Source organism: Nematolebias whitei, chromosome 14 (assembly GCF_014905685.2).
Source record: "Nematolebias whitei isolate Nwh7 chromosome 14, NemWhi1, whole genome shotgun sequence".
In the NCBI taxonomy this organism is placed as follows: Eukaryota; Metazoa; Chordata; class Actinopteri; order Cyprinodontiformes; family Rivulidae; genus Nematolebias; species Nematolebias whitei.
In genome coordinates, this window is record NC_056511.1 from 1,103,522 (window position 1) to 1,121,185 (window position 17,664).

General features: G+C 48.0%; 1 protein-coding gene across 1 annotated transcript in view; it reads right to left on the reverse strand.

Annotated features, from left to right (window-relative positions):
- The window catches only part of camk2a (calcium/calmodulin-dependent protein kinase II alpha), a 76,342-nt gene that overhangs the window by 30,354 nt on the left and 28,324 nt on the right, over positions 1 to 17,664 (reverse strand). The gene's annotated exons all lie outside the window — the stretch shown is intronic.

Sequence of the window (17,664 nt, forward strand, 5' to 3'; positions counted from 1 at the left end):
ATGACATTCAATAATGAACAATGGCATCCCATAATGAACCGTGACATCCCCTAATGAACCGTGACATTCCCTAATGAACCGTGACATTCCCTAATGAACAATGGCATCCCATAATGAACCGTGACATTCAATAATGAACCATGACATACCATAATGAACCATGACATTCAATAATGAACCATGACATACCATAATGAACCATGACATCCCATAATGAACAATGACATCCCCTAATGAACCGTGACATTCCCTAATGAACCGTGACATTCCATAATGAACAATGACATCCCATAATGAACTGTGACATCCCATAATGAACAATGACATCCCATAATGAACAATGACATCCCATAATGAACAACAGTATTGTAGAATCAGTGGACACTGACCCAGCAGGGACATCCCATAATGCACTGGGACAAAGTAAATGTCAACATTTACAGAGGGTAGCTTCTATTTTTCAGTTGGGACTATTGATTAATACTAAACCAATTATTAGTTATAATACTTTTGAGTCGCTGTCTCTAAGTCTATCTCATACTAAATGGAAAAGGAAGCGGCCACTGTCACTAGTTGTTATAAATCGTCCACCAGGCTCCTATGCTCACTTTTTGTCTGAATTCTCACAATTCTTAACTGACTCACTACTAAATACTGATAAAGTCATAATAATGGGTGATTTCAATATTCTTGTAGATGTTGACAGTGCTAGATCAAGCATAGCCTTTAATAATTGAATAGAGTCAATTGGTTTTACCCAAAATTTCAGAACATCTACTCATTCTCATCATCACACTCAAGATCTGGTTCTGACTTATGGCATAGAAATTAAGGAATTAGTAATACTTCCTCAAAATCCTGATTTGTCTGATCATTTTCAATAACCTTTGAGTTTACATTAAATGGCTACACAGTCACTGAGAGTTCATTTCATCTCAGCAGGTGCTTAATGCATTAGAGAGCAGTGACTTAGATCATGTGGTTGATAACAACAAAATCCATGCTCAATAATCTTTGTTGTTTTCAACTAGTTTGACAAGACTGTCAACAAGGAAGAGGGCCGGCAATGGAGGAGGGGGCGTACCAAAGAGACCATCTTATCACAAGCAGAACTGGTTTGTTCCACTTTGGAGTAAGCTGTTGGGGGAAGAATCAGTTTTGTTGTGCGTTTCCTTGACCGATGAAGCCTTCTGGATCGAAGGTGAAACGTTTCAGCACAAAAAAAGAAAGAAAAAAAAACTGTCCAGATGACCTGACTGAAAAATGTTGGATCTGGTTGATAAATTTACAACTTCTTTGCAAACTTCCCTTGATACACATGGTCCACTGAAAAACAAAGTAATCAATCAGAGGAAGCTGGCTCCTTGGATCAAGTCTGAGTTACGTATTTTAAAGCAGGCATCTAGAAAGCTAGGAAAAAAAATGGCGCTCCACTAATGTTGAAGAATTTTACTTATTGTGAAGAGATATCCTGCTAACATATAAAAAAAACACTCTGTAAAACTAGAACTTTATATTATTCATCTTTAATTAATGAGAATAAAAGTAACTCCAGGTTCATTTTCAGCACCATAGCTAATGAAAATTCCTCTCTCTGTTGAATAATGTATCCCTACAACTAGAAGCAGTGATGGCTTTATGAGCTTCTTTATAAATAAAATTATTTTATGTGATGATTTATGTTTGAACTGTTTTTGTCTTGTTGGGCTCTCTGGATAAAAAAAAACTTCTAGAGAAAATAGTTGCAGGTCAGTTACGTTAACATCTACAAAGAAAGAATTTATTTGAAGAGTTTCAGTCAGGGGCAGCACGGTGGTGCAACTGGTAGAGCTGCTGCCTCTCAGCAAGCAGGCCCCTGGTTCAAACCCCGGTCCAGGGGCCTTTCTGGGTGGAGTTTGCATGTTCTCTCCGTGCATGCGTGGGTTTTCTCCGGGTGCTCCAGTTTCCTCCCACAGACCAAAAACATGCATGTTAGGCTGATTGGTAACTCTAAATTGTCCCTAGGTGAGAGTGAGAGAGTGAATGGTTGTTTGTCTCATTTGTCTCTATGTGTCCCTGTGATGGACTTGCGACCCATCTAGGGTGTCCCCCCGCCCCTCGCACAGTGATTGCTGGACATGGGTACCGGCAACCCCCGTGACCCAAAATGGAAGAAATGGGTAAAAAGATAATGGATGGATGGAGTTTCAATCAGGGTTTAGAGCTCACCACAGCACTGAATCTGCACTGGTGAAAGTAACTAATGATATTCTCATGACCTCTGACAATGGACAGGTGTCTACTCTGGTCCTGTTAGACCTCAGTGCTGCATTTGATACAGTTCATCATAATTTTCTATTATAGAGGCTTGAATCTGATGTTGGAATTACAGGAACAGATCTCGATTGGTTTAAATCATATTTATCTGATAGATTCCAATTTGTAAATGTAAATAATACAAAATGTTACATCTGGTCCTCTGGACATTCAAAAAACAAAACAAACAAACAAAAAAAAGTAGAAATGTTTCGTCTCCCATCCAGAAGACTTCTTCAGTCTGAGGTGCTGTATTCAGCTCAGTCTCTTAAATAGCACCTTCTCAGAGTGGATCAACCGGTTTCCTGCTGACAACCAGAACCAGCTGATCACATGCTCAAGAAGGACCATCAGCCTAACAATGGATCATTAGCACCTGATGGCTGTTTACTGTTCACAGAGGGCTGAGTGATACTAGCAATCACAGCATTGTAAGAGGGGGACAGTTGAACCCGGAGGCTCCACCCCTGTTTAATGATGGACGGTTTCTTTTCACAAAGATGGCCTCCTTTACTCCTCTCTCAAACCATCGTTCCTCTCTGTCCAGGATGTGAACATCTTCATCCCTGAAAGAGTGACTGCTGGCCTGGAGATGAGTGTAGACCTCAGAGTCCTGGCCTGATGATGTTGATCTTCTGTGTTGGTCCATCCTTTTGGCCAGTGGCTGTTTCAAAGATCCAGTCCCCCGGCACAAACAGAGTAATATTGTGTATGCTGTTCAGTGTCAGGACGGTGATCAGTCTTACATCGGGGAAACTAAACAGCCACTGGCCAAAAGGATGCACCAGCACAGAAGATCAATAACATCAGGCCAGGGTTCTGAGGTCTACACTCATCTCCAGGTCAGCGGTCACTCTTTCAGGGGTGGAGCCTCCATGTTCAACTGTCCCCCTCTTACAATGCTGTTATTGCTAATATCACTCAGCCCCCTGTGAATATTAAATAGCCATCAGTGTGCTAATGATCCATTGTTAGGCTGATGGTCCTTCTTGACAATGTGAGCAGCTGGTTCTGGTTGTCAGCAGCAAACTGGTTGATCCACTGTGAGAAGGTGCTATTTATAAAACTGAGCTGAATACAGCACCTCAGACTGAAGAAGTCTTTCAGATGAAAGATGAAAAGTTTCTACATTTTTTTGTTTGTTTGTTTGTTTTGTTTTTTGAATGTCCAGAGGACCAGATTAACCTTTTTTAGATGTTTCTACCTGGATTATTGAGCATGAATCTGGATATTTTGAACCACTTTGGCCAGGATTGCCTCAAACTAGTTAGAGAGTTTGAGAAAACAGCAAGGAAGAGGGCAGACTACAGGAACCATTCGCGATTCAACCTCAGATGTCGACAAAGTGGCATCGTTCCCAAGAGCCTGGAACTAAAATCGTCGGTCAGCGGGCACCGGGCACCGGGCAAGCAAGATCCTTCAGAAGGCACAGACCCAGCTGCAGAATAAACAGGTGAGACAGACCAATTTTACTATTGAGGCCTTGAAGTCCAAAGAAGAGCACATTAAACAGAAACTAACAACGTGTCTAGATCAGACCACATTTCAGCAAGTGTTGGACTGTACAGATCAGGCACGCTTAGCACAGCATGTCAAGTCCAAGACTCGACAACAAAACAAGTTTAACTTACCAATAACTCATCAACACCATCACTATTCCAACAACACATTCAGTGTAGGACAACACTCCAGTAGTCAATTACATGCCAGGGAGACAGAAAAGTGGGTGAAGAATTTATCTGACAGACAGCTCACCCAGTCGGAGACAGAGATTCTTGCCAGGGGACTGAACTTTGCGGTTGCACCAAGTAGAATTCCTCTGGTGGAGATGATCACAGCTACTGAGTCAGCCATCCGCAACAACAAAATTAAAAAGTGTGACACAGAACAGCTCAGAATCAAAGTTTCATCCTGCCTCAGCAATGCCAAACCACCACCTTTCAACATCAGTAGAGAGGAGAGGGATGCATTCACCACTTTTAGCAAGAACAAAAACATCATTCTCCTAGCAGACAAAGGAAGGTGCACAGTGATTTTGAACCAGAAAGACTATCATGAGAAAGTTATGACACTCCATCCATCCATCCATTTTCTTCCGCTTATCCGGGGTCGGGTCGCGGGGGTAGCAGCCTAAGTAGGGAGGCCCAGACTTCCCTCTCCCCAGCCACTTGGGCCAGCTCTTCCGGGGGAATCCCAAGGCGTTCCCAGGCCAGCCGAGAAATATAGTCCCTCCAGTGTGTCCTGGGTCTTCCTCTGGGCCTCCTTCCGGTGGGACGTGTCCAGAACACCTCACCAGGGAGGCGTCCAGAAGGCATCCTAAACAGATGCCCAAGCCACCTCAACTGGCTCCTCTCGACGTGGAGAAGCAGCGGCTCTACTCTGAGTCCCTCCCAGATGATCGAGATTCTCACGCTATCTCTAAGGGAGAGCCCAGACACCCTGTGGAGAAAACTAATTTCGTCCGCTTGTATCCGAGATCTCATTCTTTCGGTCACAACCCAAAGCTCGTGACCATAGATGAGGGTAGGAACGTAGATCGATCGGTAAATTGAGAGCTTAGCCTCTTGACTCAGCTCTCTCTTCACCACGACAGACCTGTACAGCGCCTGCTTCACTGCAGACGCTGCACCTATCCGCCTATCGATCTCACGCTCCATTTATCCCTCATTCGTGAACAAGACCCCAAGATACTTGAACTCCTCCACTTGGGGTAGGACCTCCTCCCTGACCCGGAGAGGGCACTCTACCCTTTTCCGGCTCAAGACCATGGCCTCGGATTTGGAGGAACTGATCTTCATACCGGCCGCGTCACATTCGGCTGTGAACCGCTCCAGCAAAAGCTGTACATCATGATCTGATGAAGCCAACAGGACCACATCATCTGCAAAAAGCAGAAACGCAATCCTAAGGCCACCAAAACGGATCCCCTCAACACCTTGGCTGGCCTAGAAATTCTGTCCATAAAAGTTATGAACAGAATCTGTGACAAAGGGCAACCTTGGCGGAGTCCAACTCTCATCGGGAACAAGCCCGACTTACTGCCGGCGATGCGGACCAGGCTCTGACACCAGTCATACAGGGACCTAACAGCCCGTATCAAGGGCCCGGTACCCCATACTCCCAGATTACCCCCCACAGGGTCCCCCGAGGGACGCGGTCGAACGCCTTCTCCAAGTTCACAAAGCACATGTAGACAGGTTGGGCAAACTCCCACGCATCCTCCAGGACCCTGCTGAGAGTGTAGAGCTGGTCCAGTGTTCCACGGCCAGGACGAAAACCGCACTGCTCCTCCTGAATCCGAGGTTCAACTATACGACGGACCCTCCTCTCCAGAACCCCCGAATAGACCTTACCAGGGAGGCTTAAGAGCGTGATTCCCCTGTAGTTGGAACACACTCTACGGTCCCCCTTTTTGAATAGGGGGACCACCACCCCGGTCTGCCAATCCAGGGGAACTTTCCCCGATGTCCACGCAATATTGCAGAGCCGCATAAGCCAACACAACCCTACAACATCCAGAGCCTTAAGGAACTCCGGGCGAATCTCATCCACCCCTGGGGCCCTGCCACCGAGGAGCTTTTTAACCACCTCAGTGACCTCAGCACCAGAGATTGGAGGGCCCAACCCAGAGTCCCCAGGCTCCGCTTCCTCAGTGGAAGACGTGCCGGTGGGATTGAAGAGGTCTTCTAAGTATTCCGGCCACCGACCCACAGCATCCCAAGTTGAGGTCAGCAGCACAACACTCCCACTATAAACAATGTTGGTGGCGTACTGCTTTCCCCCCCGAGATGCCGGATGGTGGATCAGAATTGCCTCGAAGCCGTGCGGAAGTCATTCTCCATGGCCTCTCCGAACTCCTCCCATGCCCGAGTTTTTGCCTCAGCAACCACCTGAGCCGCATGTCGCTTGGACTGCCGCTAACCATCAGCTGCTTCCAGGGTCCCACAGGCCAAAAAGGCCTGATAGGACTCCTTCTTCAGCCTGATAGCATCCCTCACCGACGGTGTCCACCATCGGGCTCGAGAGTTGCAGCCGCAACAGGCACCGACAACCTTGCGGCCGTAGCTCTGGTAAGCCGCCTCGACAATAGAGGCACGAAACATGGTCCACTCAGACTCAATGTCCCCCACCTCCCTCGGAACATGTTCAAAGTTCTCCCGGAGGTGGGAGTTAAAACTCCATCTCACAGGAGACTCTGCCAGACGTTCCCAGCAAACCCTCACAATACATTTGGGTCTGCCAGGTCTGACCGGCATCCTCCCCCACCATCGGCACCAACTCACCACAGGCAGTGATCAGTTGACAGCTCCGCCCCTCTCTTCACCTGAGTGTCCAAGACATGTGGCCGCAGAGCAGATGAGACGATGACAACGTCGATCATCGAACTGCGGCCTAGGATGTCCTGGTGCCAAGAGCACATATGGACACCCTTATGCTTGAACAAGGTGTTTGTTATTGACAATCCATGACGAGCACAGAAGTCCAACAACAGAACACCACTCTGGTTACGATCAGGGAGGCCATTCCTCCTAACCACACCCCTCCAGGTCTCACTGTCATTGCCCACGTGAGCATTGAAGTCCCCCAGCAGAACAAGGGAGTCCCCAGGAGGTGCACTTTCGAGTACCCCCTCCAAGGACACCAAAAAGAGTCGATAATCTGAACTGCCGTTTGGTGCATAAGCACAAACAATAGTCAGAACCCATCCCCCCACACGTAGGCGGAGGGAAGCCACCCTCTCATTCACCGGGGTGAACCCCAACACACAGGCACCAAGTTGGGGGGCAATAAGTATGCCCACTCCTGCTCGGCGCCTCTCACCAGGGGCAACTCCAGAGTGGAAGAGTGTCCAGCCCCTCTCAAGGAAACTGGTTCCAGGGCCAGAGCCATACGTAGAGGTGAGTCCAACTATTTCTAGCCAGAACCTCTCAGCCTCACACACCAGCTCAGGCTCCTTCCCCACCAGTGAGGTGACATTCCATGTCCCAATAGCCAGCTTCTGTAGCCGAGGATCAGACCGCCAGGGTCCCCGCCCTCGGCCACCACCCATCCCACATTGCACCTGACCCCTTTGGCCCCTCCCACAGGTGGTGAGCCCATGGGAAGGGGGACCCACGTCTCCTCTTCGGGCTGTGCCCGGCTGAGCTCCATGGGTAAAAGCCCGGCCACCAGGCGCTCGCCCACGTGCCCCACCTCCAGGCCTGGCTCCAGAGTGGGGCCCCGGTGACCCACGGCCGGGCAAGGGAACATTAAGTCCGTTTATTTTAGTTATGACACTCCTTAGTTACTTAACTTCTTATGAACCTCTGAAAAGAGATCCATTTTTTTATTCTTCCTTTATTTAGACAGGTTAATCCCATTGAGCCTCGAGAACTCATTTACAAGAGAGACCTGATTTCAACAAAGAATGATGATCCAGGAAGTGGCTACAAGAAGAAGTTAATAGATTGCCTGAAAATCTTGGAGCAGGACAAGTCTATTGACCGTTTTCCGTACCACAGACTGTAACCAGGGGAGGCCACACCTAGTCTGTATGGTTTACCTAAAATCCACAAACAAGGTGTCCCTTTAAGACCAATTGTTAGCATGATTAACTTGGTCACTTACAATGTTTCCAAATATCTGGCATCTGTACTCATCCCTTTAGTTAGCAGCTCAGAACATCACATACAGAACACCATGGACTTTGTGGATAAGGTAAGGGATGTCATCATGGAGACTGATGAAACAATGGTCTCTTTTGATGTCACATTACTCTTTACGTGCATTCCTGTTGATGATTCAGTAGAGGTGGTCAGTTTAAGATTAAAATCAGATGCCACTCTGAGCAGCAGGACGCTTTACACAGAACAACTGTGTCAACTCTTGAAACTGTGCCTGCAGTCAACCTACTTCACATATGGGGAGCAATATTATAGGCAGAAACATGGGTGTGCTAGGGGGTCTCCATTTGCTCCTATTGTTGCCAACCTGTACATGGAGGAGGTAGAAAAGAGAGCCTTGACGTCCTTTTCAGGGACACCACCAAGTCATTGGTTCAGGTATGTTGACGACACCAGGGTTAAAATTAAATCTCGGGAAGTCCAACATTTTACTGACCACATCAACTCTGTGGATAAATACATCAAGTTCACACGAGAAGATGTAAAAAATTGCAGATTGTCTTTCTTCGACTGTGAGGTCTCAGTCTCTGATAGAGGACATTTTCAAACTGAGGTGTACCACAAACCCACCCACACAGACCAGTATTTGCAGTTTGACTCCCATCACCCTTTGGAGCACAAGTTAGGAGTCATCAGGACTCTGTACCACAGAGCAGTCAGCATCCCCACTAACTCAGGAGCCAGGCAGAAGGAGAAACCCCACACAAGACAGGCTCTAGAGCAATGTGGATATCCTAACTGGACCTTCCTGAAAGCAGAGAAGAAACCCAAACAAGACTCCAGTCAGCCATCAGGTGAAAGGAGGAACCCAGACCCAGACCAGATGTCACTCTTTCAAAGATGAAGATGTTCACATCCTGGATAGAGAGGAACGATGGTTTGAGAGAGGAGTAAAGGAGGCCATCTTTGTGAAAAGAAATCGTCCATCATTAAACAGGGGTGGAGCCTCCGTGTTCAACTGTCCCCCTCTTACAATGCTGTTATTGCTAGTATCACTCAACCCCCTGTGAATAGTAAACAGCCATCAGTGTGCTAATGATCCATTGTTAGGCTGATGGTCCTTCTTGATCATGTGAGCAGCTGGTTTTGGTTTTCAGCAGCAAACTGGTTGATCCACTCTGAGAAGGTGCCATTTATAAGACTGAGCTGAATACAACACCTCAGACTGAGGAAGTCTTTCAGATGAAAGACAAAACGTTTCTACATTTTTTTGTTGTTTTGCTTTGTTTTGTTTTTCCAATGTCCAGAGGACCAGATTTAACTTTTTTAGATTTTTCTACCTGGATTATTCAGCATGCATCAGTGTAAATAATAAATCTTCTTCACACCAAAGTTAGTCATGGAGTTCCTCAGGGCTCAGTGCTTGGGCCAATACTCTTTACTTTATATATGCTTCCATTAGGTAAAGTTATTAAACAGCTTGGGATAAATTTTCATTGTTATGCTGTTGATGCACAATTATATTTGTCCATGAAACCCAATGAATCCAATCAGCTACTTAGACTACAAGCATGTCTTAAAGACATAAAAACCTGGATGACCCTTAATTTTCTGCGTTTGAACACAGACAAGACTGAGGTTTTGGTTTTTGGACCTGAGCATCTTGGGAATAATTTTTTCAGTCTTTCTCCCTCCTTAGATGGCATTAATCTGTCCTCTAGCTCTACTGTTAAAAATCATTGGTTACGTACTGTAACCCCAGATTCTATGAGTATAGGCGTAGCCCTTTAAGAGCTGTCGCTGGTGGGTTTATCCCGTCATGCAAAGCATCGCACTGAAAAAGTTTAGTCCACGCCCATCTGCTGTGTGGGCCCCAACCGGTCCGTATAAATTATGGTAAGAGAGGGTAATCGGCTCCCAAATAGCTTTTTCTTCAGCCATTTAGGAGCCAGTGAGGCCCGACACTTAAAGGGCTACGTCTATACTCATAGAATCTGGGGTTACATTACGTAACCAACGTTCTATTTCGTATAGGTTTTGCCCTTTAAGGCTGTCGCTGGTGGGTTAAGGGCAAAGCAGATGTAGTCTCCGCCTCACTGGGTCCATTCGAACACCATAAGAAGCGCCCGCTTGCCCAAAAACCACATCTTGTCACTCAGCTCTCCATGTGCGTAAATACGCATTGTGTAATTACGTGCACCATGCACAGATGCGCACTGCGTAATTTATGTGTTCTGAGTGCATCAACACCCCGGAAAGGTTTTCGAAAGGTTTTAGGTCTCAGATCAGCTGAGCTGCCGTCAGCCTGAATTCTGAGACATGACGGAGCGACAGAAAGGGCAGATAAATCACTCACCCTCTTCGCGGATGTTAAAGCCAACAGCAGGGCTGTTTTAAGAGACAAGAATTTAATCGGAACCTGGTCTAGTGGCTCGAATGGAGCTTTGATCAGGGCTCGCAGGACCAGCGTTAAATCCCACTGTGGAACAAGTGGGCGTGAAACAGGCCTGCGTCTCTGTACACTTTTTAAAAAACGTTTCATCAGCAGATGATTAAAAGCTGTTCTGTCCCCGAAAACATTTGTGACAAGAAGAGATGGCTGCTGCGTACGTTTTAATTGTTTTAATCATGCTGAATGCCAGATTTCTGTCCATCAGCTGCTGCAGAAAGGACAGCACGCCACCTAGTGGACATGAGGTGGCCTCTACACCTTTCTCCGTACAGTAGCGCTGAAAAACTGTCCACTTTGATGTCTACAGCGCTGTGGTAGATGCAGCACGTGAATCCTGGATCGTACGCACTACATCTTGAGAGAGACCCATCCTCTCTAAGCGGATCCGCTCAGCGGCCAGACTCAAAGGTGCTGGCCTATTTCTGGGTAACTCCTGATTGCTCCTCCCACCTAGAAGAGAGCAACCTCCCTCCACGGCAGTTTCCACGGGCGCCCCGATAACAGGCGTCGTAGAACTGGGACCCATGGGGCGTTCATGCACTCGGGAGCCACCAGGAGAGTTGTCAGTCCCTCCTCCTGAACTCGGTTCAGAAACCGTGATATCAGAGGGAGTGGAAGAAATGTGTAAAGAAGCATTTCGGGCAACAGGCTGTGAGCAAACGCACCCACCCCTAGCGGTGGTTCGTCCCACGGGCTCAGTGAGAACCATAGTTGACAGTGAACGTTCTCTCGTGTTGCAAACAGGTCCCACTCCCGGTTATGTATGCAGCAGTCACTTGTTGTCTGTGTGAATCAACACATGATGATTCTGTAGCACAGAGGCAAAGTGTTGAATCACATTCAAAAACCGTGACACTCCAAAATCATTTATGAGTTGCCGTGTGGGGTGGCCACAGCACCCCCACAGCCCGAGAAATGTATGTGCCTCTGTGAAGTCTGACACGTGTGACGTAAGTCTTCTGACGGAAACAGCTATTATCACTCTGCCGGTTTCACGTGAGTTGCACTGCTGCCACCTGTGTGAAAAAGCGGGTCAGCAGCAACAGATGTCCAGATAAAGCAGAATTCTCTTCCCTGCTCTGTGTGGCGGCTGCAGAGCGACTCGACGCATTTTGAATGGAAATGTTGTCTCACAGTTCAAAATTGACAAATCTAAGATGAATCTCATCCTTCCGGTCCGTTTGGGACCAGGAAGTGACGAGAGTGGAACCCTGTGTTTTCCTCTCCTTCTGGGACCCTGGAAATTACATTTTTAATCATAATTTCCTGAGCTTCTGCGAGGGGGGACGAGATCTGTTCTAGAGATGACAGAAAACGTCTCTAGAGTTCCTCCGAAAGGGGTTTTGTTCTGTACTGCAGTGTGAATCCCCTGCTGATAAAAAAAGGTTCATCCATCTATCTGGAGCGCACGCTCGCTGCCACTCCGCGTAACGTTCGAGAAGAGGGCACGCGTTTATGCTGCGTCACGTTATTTACGGACGCCTATCACCACCGTCATGTGTGCCTCACTCAGGTTGCGGGCTCACATCCGTGATGATGTGAGCTGGCGTGCAATGACGGAAGGTGAGCACGCCCCGAGCATGCGGAACCGGTTTAGGACTGCTGCGGGTGTGCGGCGTTTCTATGCTGCACACAGGCTGCAGGCTCACATCCATGCTGATGTGAGCTGGCATGCACTGAGGGAAAAAGTGCATGCCCCTGAGCATGTGGGGCCGTGTGCGGGCTGCCGATGCCGCGGGGGCGTGGCGCCGCGGGGGCGTGGCGCCTCTGTGTTGCGCTCAGGCTGCGGGCTGAGGGAAAAATGTGCACACCTCTGAGCATGCGGAACCGTGCAGGTGAGGACTGCTGATGCCACGGGGCGTGGCGCTTCTATGTTGCGCTCAGGTTGTGGGCTCACATCCGTGCTGATGTGAGCTAGTATGTGCTGAGAGAAGGTGTGCACCCCCGAGCATGCGGAACCGTGTAAGTTTAGGGCTACCACAAGTGCGCGGCGCTTCTATGCCGCGTACAGGCTGCAGGCTCACATCTATGCTGATGTGAGCTGGCATGCGCTGAGGGAAGGTGCGCGCGCCCCTGAGCATGTGAGGCCATGGGTGAGGGTTGCCGATGCTGTGGCGCTTCTGTGCTGCGCTCAGCCTGCGGGCTCACATCCGTGCTGATGTGAGATGGCGTGCGCTGAGGGAGAAATGCGCGCACCCCTGAGCATGTGGGACCATGTAGGTGAGGACTGCTGATGCCGCGGGGCACGGCGCTTCTATGCTGCGCTCATGCTGCGGGCTCACATCTGGTCTGATTTGAGCTGGCGTGCGCTGAGGGAAGGTGCTCACCCCCAAGCATGTGGAACCGTGTAGGTTTAGGGCTGCTACGGGTGAGCGGTGCTTCTGTGCTGCGCACAGGCTGCGGGCTCACATCAGAATCAGAATAAACTTTATTGGAATTCCACCAAGGTACAATGCGAATATGTACGTACAGTCGTCCGAAAGATGGGCGGAGTGCACGAAGCTGCAACTACAGGAGAGCGCGGCCATTTTATCCTTATCAAATAATAATCTTAGATAGGAAAAGGGGGAGAGACATGAGGGTAGATAATGGTGTTACAAAAAAAGACATTTCACATCTTGTCTATCAGGACACGATTTGAGACATCAAAAAACTCTACCAACAAGCACAATTAAAACATGATTACATTTGCATTTGACATCTAGGTGTTGAGATTTGTCCATGAGCGTTTTTTTCAGATCAGCCACAGTTTCTGAAGATGTTGTTCCAGCCAGCAGTTCTGATAAGCTTGCACAGAAAGTTCTGGGGGGGGGCGGGGGGGGGATAGATGAAGCTTTTGTCCTTGGGTACTAATGTCCCAAGAGAAATTTTATAGTCAGCCTGTCTCCAAGGCCGTTGAGAGTCTGATTCAGATAAGCTTGATTTTTGTTTTTCTTCAGGCAGACAGATTTTTTTTCTTCAGCCTTGAGTCCATCTGGGCGTTCTGGTTCCAAAAATGCCTAATTGTGGGATGCCATTCCACTGATCCATGCTATGAGTCTCCTTCAAGGTTGAACCCACCACGCTGACGAGTCCCAGAAGCCACAGGTGGTCTGCGATTCTCAATCGCAGGTGGTCTGCGATTCTCAATCACCTCCACCTTATGGTTAAGCTCGTAGACCAGATGATTTAAAGTTCCCACAGCAAGGACCAGACCTTCACACTGACTCGGAAGCTTTTCCATGGCCAAAACTGCTCCCGCTGTCTTCTTCAAAAGTCGATAAAACAGAGCCCCGCTGATGCCAAAAAGCAGAGACCCTGCTATCATAAATCCAAATATGTAAACATCTTCAACATCCTCCTGAGACAGGACTGTAATGCACATCAATTGCCACACTCCCCACGAATCCATGACGTACCCCACAGTGTGAGTCTCAGCTGGACACGCCGGTTTCCCAGGACCTTGTCGTTTTGATGAAAAAAATCTTATCAATAGAGTTGAACGCCCACAATACCAAATCCATAATCTTCTTAATTTATGTTCGGGAGATGAGACCCAGGCACTTCAAGCACACAGAGAGCAGAGCAGGAAGAAGGAAAATGGGGGAGGAGAAACAGAAGCTGCCACCTCGATCAGAGCCTGGGAGGCTTGCTGATGTGAGCTGGCGTGCGCTGAGGAGGCAGCGCACAGCTCAGTCTGATGCGAGGTTTCCCACTGGACTCGGTCTGCTGAAAAAATTCACTTTGACTGCTGTGTCGCTCACGCGCGCATTTTGTCTGTTTTCTCGGGCTGTGTTGATTTAAACCCTGTTGGAGTACACCGGCCTGCTTGTGTGTGGAGGATGTGTGAGTAAAAGCCGCTGTGAGATCGTACGAACTGACAGTCAGGCTGAAAACAGACACTTTAATTCCTGAATGATGTTTACGTTTTATTCCAAAAACTCAAACCATCATTATGCACACCCATCCTCCGCAATGAATCATTTTTAAATCTTCTCCCCCATGAGCCCTGCATCTTGTCGGAATGAGGAGGGCTGTACTATGACGGGAGGGGCTGGTGGCGGTGCGGAGCGAAAAGATGCTGCTGCAGCTGTGGCGCGTCTCTGCTGTCTCGGCCACGGCACTCTCTCCAGCGGGCGGGGGGCGAGAGGAGGCGTGCGACTTAATCAGATGGCGCACAGTCTCCGACACCTCCTCCGGCTTGAAAATTGGCTCAGAACAGTGCGTCCATTGTGATGGGGCCTTCCAGCGAGTCCATTTGCAGCTTCTCCGACAGGGAGGGGGAGTGACAAGCCAGGTGGACCGAGGGAATTTCCGCTCGGTAAAACCCCTCCACTCTGGTGATGGGCGCAGATGTGGAAACCGGTGCTCTCAGTCTACCAGGTCCGGCTGCAGCCTTGTTCCAGTAGGACGTCACTGCTGGGAAACGAGGCCAGATGGGATCAGGACGGCGAGCCGGGGTGGAGCCAAAAACCTTCCCGCCAGATCATCCAATCTGGGCAGGGGAAGGAGAGAGACGGAAAAAAGTCCCATCATGTCAGCCGCCTCCTGGATTATGCCGGGCAGCTCCAAGAGGAGGGCACCGACGGTTGGGAGCGGTGTGGTCGCTGATGCGAAAAAGGTCCGGGGGGGTTAGAATCCGCTCAGCTCCCCTCGTTCCGACACTACGCTCTCCAGGAGGGAGTGAGCAGCGGGGGGCTGCTGCTGACATTGCCTGTCCCGGAGGAACCATCCGATTCGCTCCGAGAGTCGGCGTTAAAAGGAAAAAAGGGTTGATGGCATCGTCCAGCGTGTAGCTACCCGCCACTGAGAAATATTCCTCGGCGCTTACCTTGAAACAAGGCTGTTCATCTGCTTCTTCTCGGGGAGGAAGAACTCACCGGGACGGCAGGGGGTTGGCGTGGCGGGACCACAGGCAGCCTTAACAAAGGTTGTGCCGGTCAAGCTGGAGAACTTCCCTTCTTCGTTCTTCTGACAGTGCTATTAGCTTGCTGAAGAAAAATGGGAGCCGATTACCCGCTCTTAACGTAATTTATACAGACCAGGTGGGGCCCACACAACAGGTGGGCGTGGACTAAATTTTTTCAGTGCGATGCTTTGCATGACGGGATAAAACTCACCAGCGACAGCCTTAAAGGGCGAAGCCTATATGAATTAGAACTTGGGTGTTATTTTTGATCAAGACATGTCTTTTATCCTCCACATTAAAAACATTACTAGAACCACCTTCTTCCACCTGCGTAATATCATTAAAATTAGAAACATCTGATCTAAAAATTATGCAGAAAAACTGGTCCTTGCATTTGTCACATCTAGACTGGAGTATTGCAATGGTTTATTATCTTGGTGTCCAAATACGTCTTTAAAACATCTTCAGTTGATCCAAAAGGCTGCTGCTATAGTCTTAACTGGAGTTACTGGGAGAGATCATCTCTCTCCAGTTTTAGCTTCTCTCCATTGGCTCCCTGTCAAATCCAGAATAGAATTAAAAATCTTACTTCTAGCAGCACGGTGGCGCAACTGGTAGAGCTGCTGCCTCTCAGTGAGCAGGTCCCTGGTTCAAATCCCGGTCCGGGTGCCTTTCTGCGTGGAGTTTGCATGTTCTCTCCGTGCATGCGTGGGTTTTCTCTGGGTACTCCAGTTTCCTCCCACAGATCAAAAACATGCATGTTAGGCTGATTGGTAACTCTAAATTGTCTCTAAGTGAGTGAGAGAGTGAATGGTTGTTTGTTTCGTTTGTCTCTAAGTGTCCCTGTGATGGACTTGCGACCAGTCCGGGGTGTACCCCGCCCCTCGCACAGTGATTGCTGGACATGGGCACCAACGACCCCCATGACCCCAAATGGAAGAAGCGGGTAAAAGATAATGGATGGAATGGATCTTACTTCTAACCTACAAAGCTCTCCTAAAAGTTCCTAGAGTTTCCAACAGCAGAATGGGAGGAAGATCTTTCAGTTCTCAGGCTCCTCTCTTGTGGATCCATCTTCCAGTTTCTGTCTGTGAGGCTGACACATTGTCCAGTTTTAAGACTGGGCTTAAGACTTTCTTTTTGATAAATCCTATAGTTAAGGTTTGCTTGGGTTTCCTGAGCTCTCCCTTAGTTCCACTGCTATAGGCTTAGACTGCTGGAGGACAAAATAACCACATGTCCTCTCTCTGCTGCTGTCTTTACTTGCTCTGCTCTTCCTGTTTGTAAGTATTTCTATCTTCTATTTCTATTTTCTATCTTCTATCCACTTGCATCATGAAGGACCACACTCACCCAGCACACACACTTTTTGCCCCACTCCCCTCAGGAGGGAGGTTAAGGAGCATTAATTGTAGAACCACTAGACTGAGGAACAGCTTCTACCCTGAGGCTGTTAGACTCATGAATCTCTAACTAGAATAATCACTGTGAAAAACCATATCATGTTGCTGCTGATCTGTTTCATGTTGCTGCTGATCTGTTTCATGTTGCTGCTGATCTGTTTCATGTTGCTGCTGATCTGTTTCAGTGTTGATGTGTTCATGCGTGCACATCTGCTCACAGACTCATGTTCATGTTTGTGCTGATGTTCAACGTTTTATGTTATGAGTGCTTAGTTGATGTTTTTCTTAGTTCATATCTTAGATGTTATTACTGTTTTTCTTATACATTTTATTGTCGGATGTAACTGGGACCCTGTGTACATAATTTCGCTCCACCACATGTACCACATGAGGTGCGAATGACAATAAAGAATCTCTGACTCTGACTTAACACGTTTATTTGTCTCTCCTTCTATAGAAACCACACCTGGACCTGCCATTCTGTGTTTGTCTGTTTCTATTTCCTGTCCTCTCAAACTACCGGTTGAAGCAGATGACCACTCGTCCTGAGCCTGGTTCTGTTGGAGGTTTCTTTCTGTTCAAAGGGAGTTTTTCCTTTCCACTGTCTCCTTTGTTCTTGCTCAAGATAGGAGACAATGACGAAGTGAAGATTCAGCACAATCTGCTGCTTCCTCAGACAGAGAACTTTTACTAATTGTCTTTTATAATGTCTGTGAATGTTTTTGTGCAGTGCCCTGAAACGACGTATGTTGGAGCTACAGAGATAAACTAAATTGAATTGAATCATTGAGACACTCACCTGGACAAATATAGGACACAATGAGACAGTGTGGACAGGATGTGGGTGTGTTGGACAGCTCTGGTGATAAAATCTGGAATCTGTCTCATCCTGCAGCGCTGCCATCATGTTTCTGCTCTCTGCTTGTATTGTATAATATCACATATCATAAGAGAGGAAGGACAAACTGCTGCTGCCCACACACACACACACACACACACACAAAGAGAGAGAGAGCACGTGCA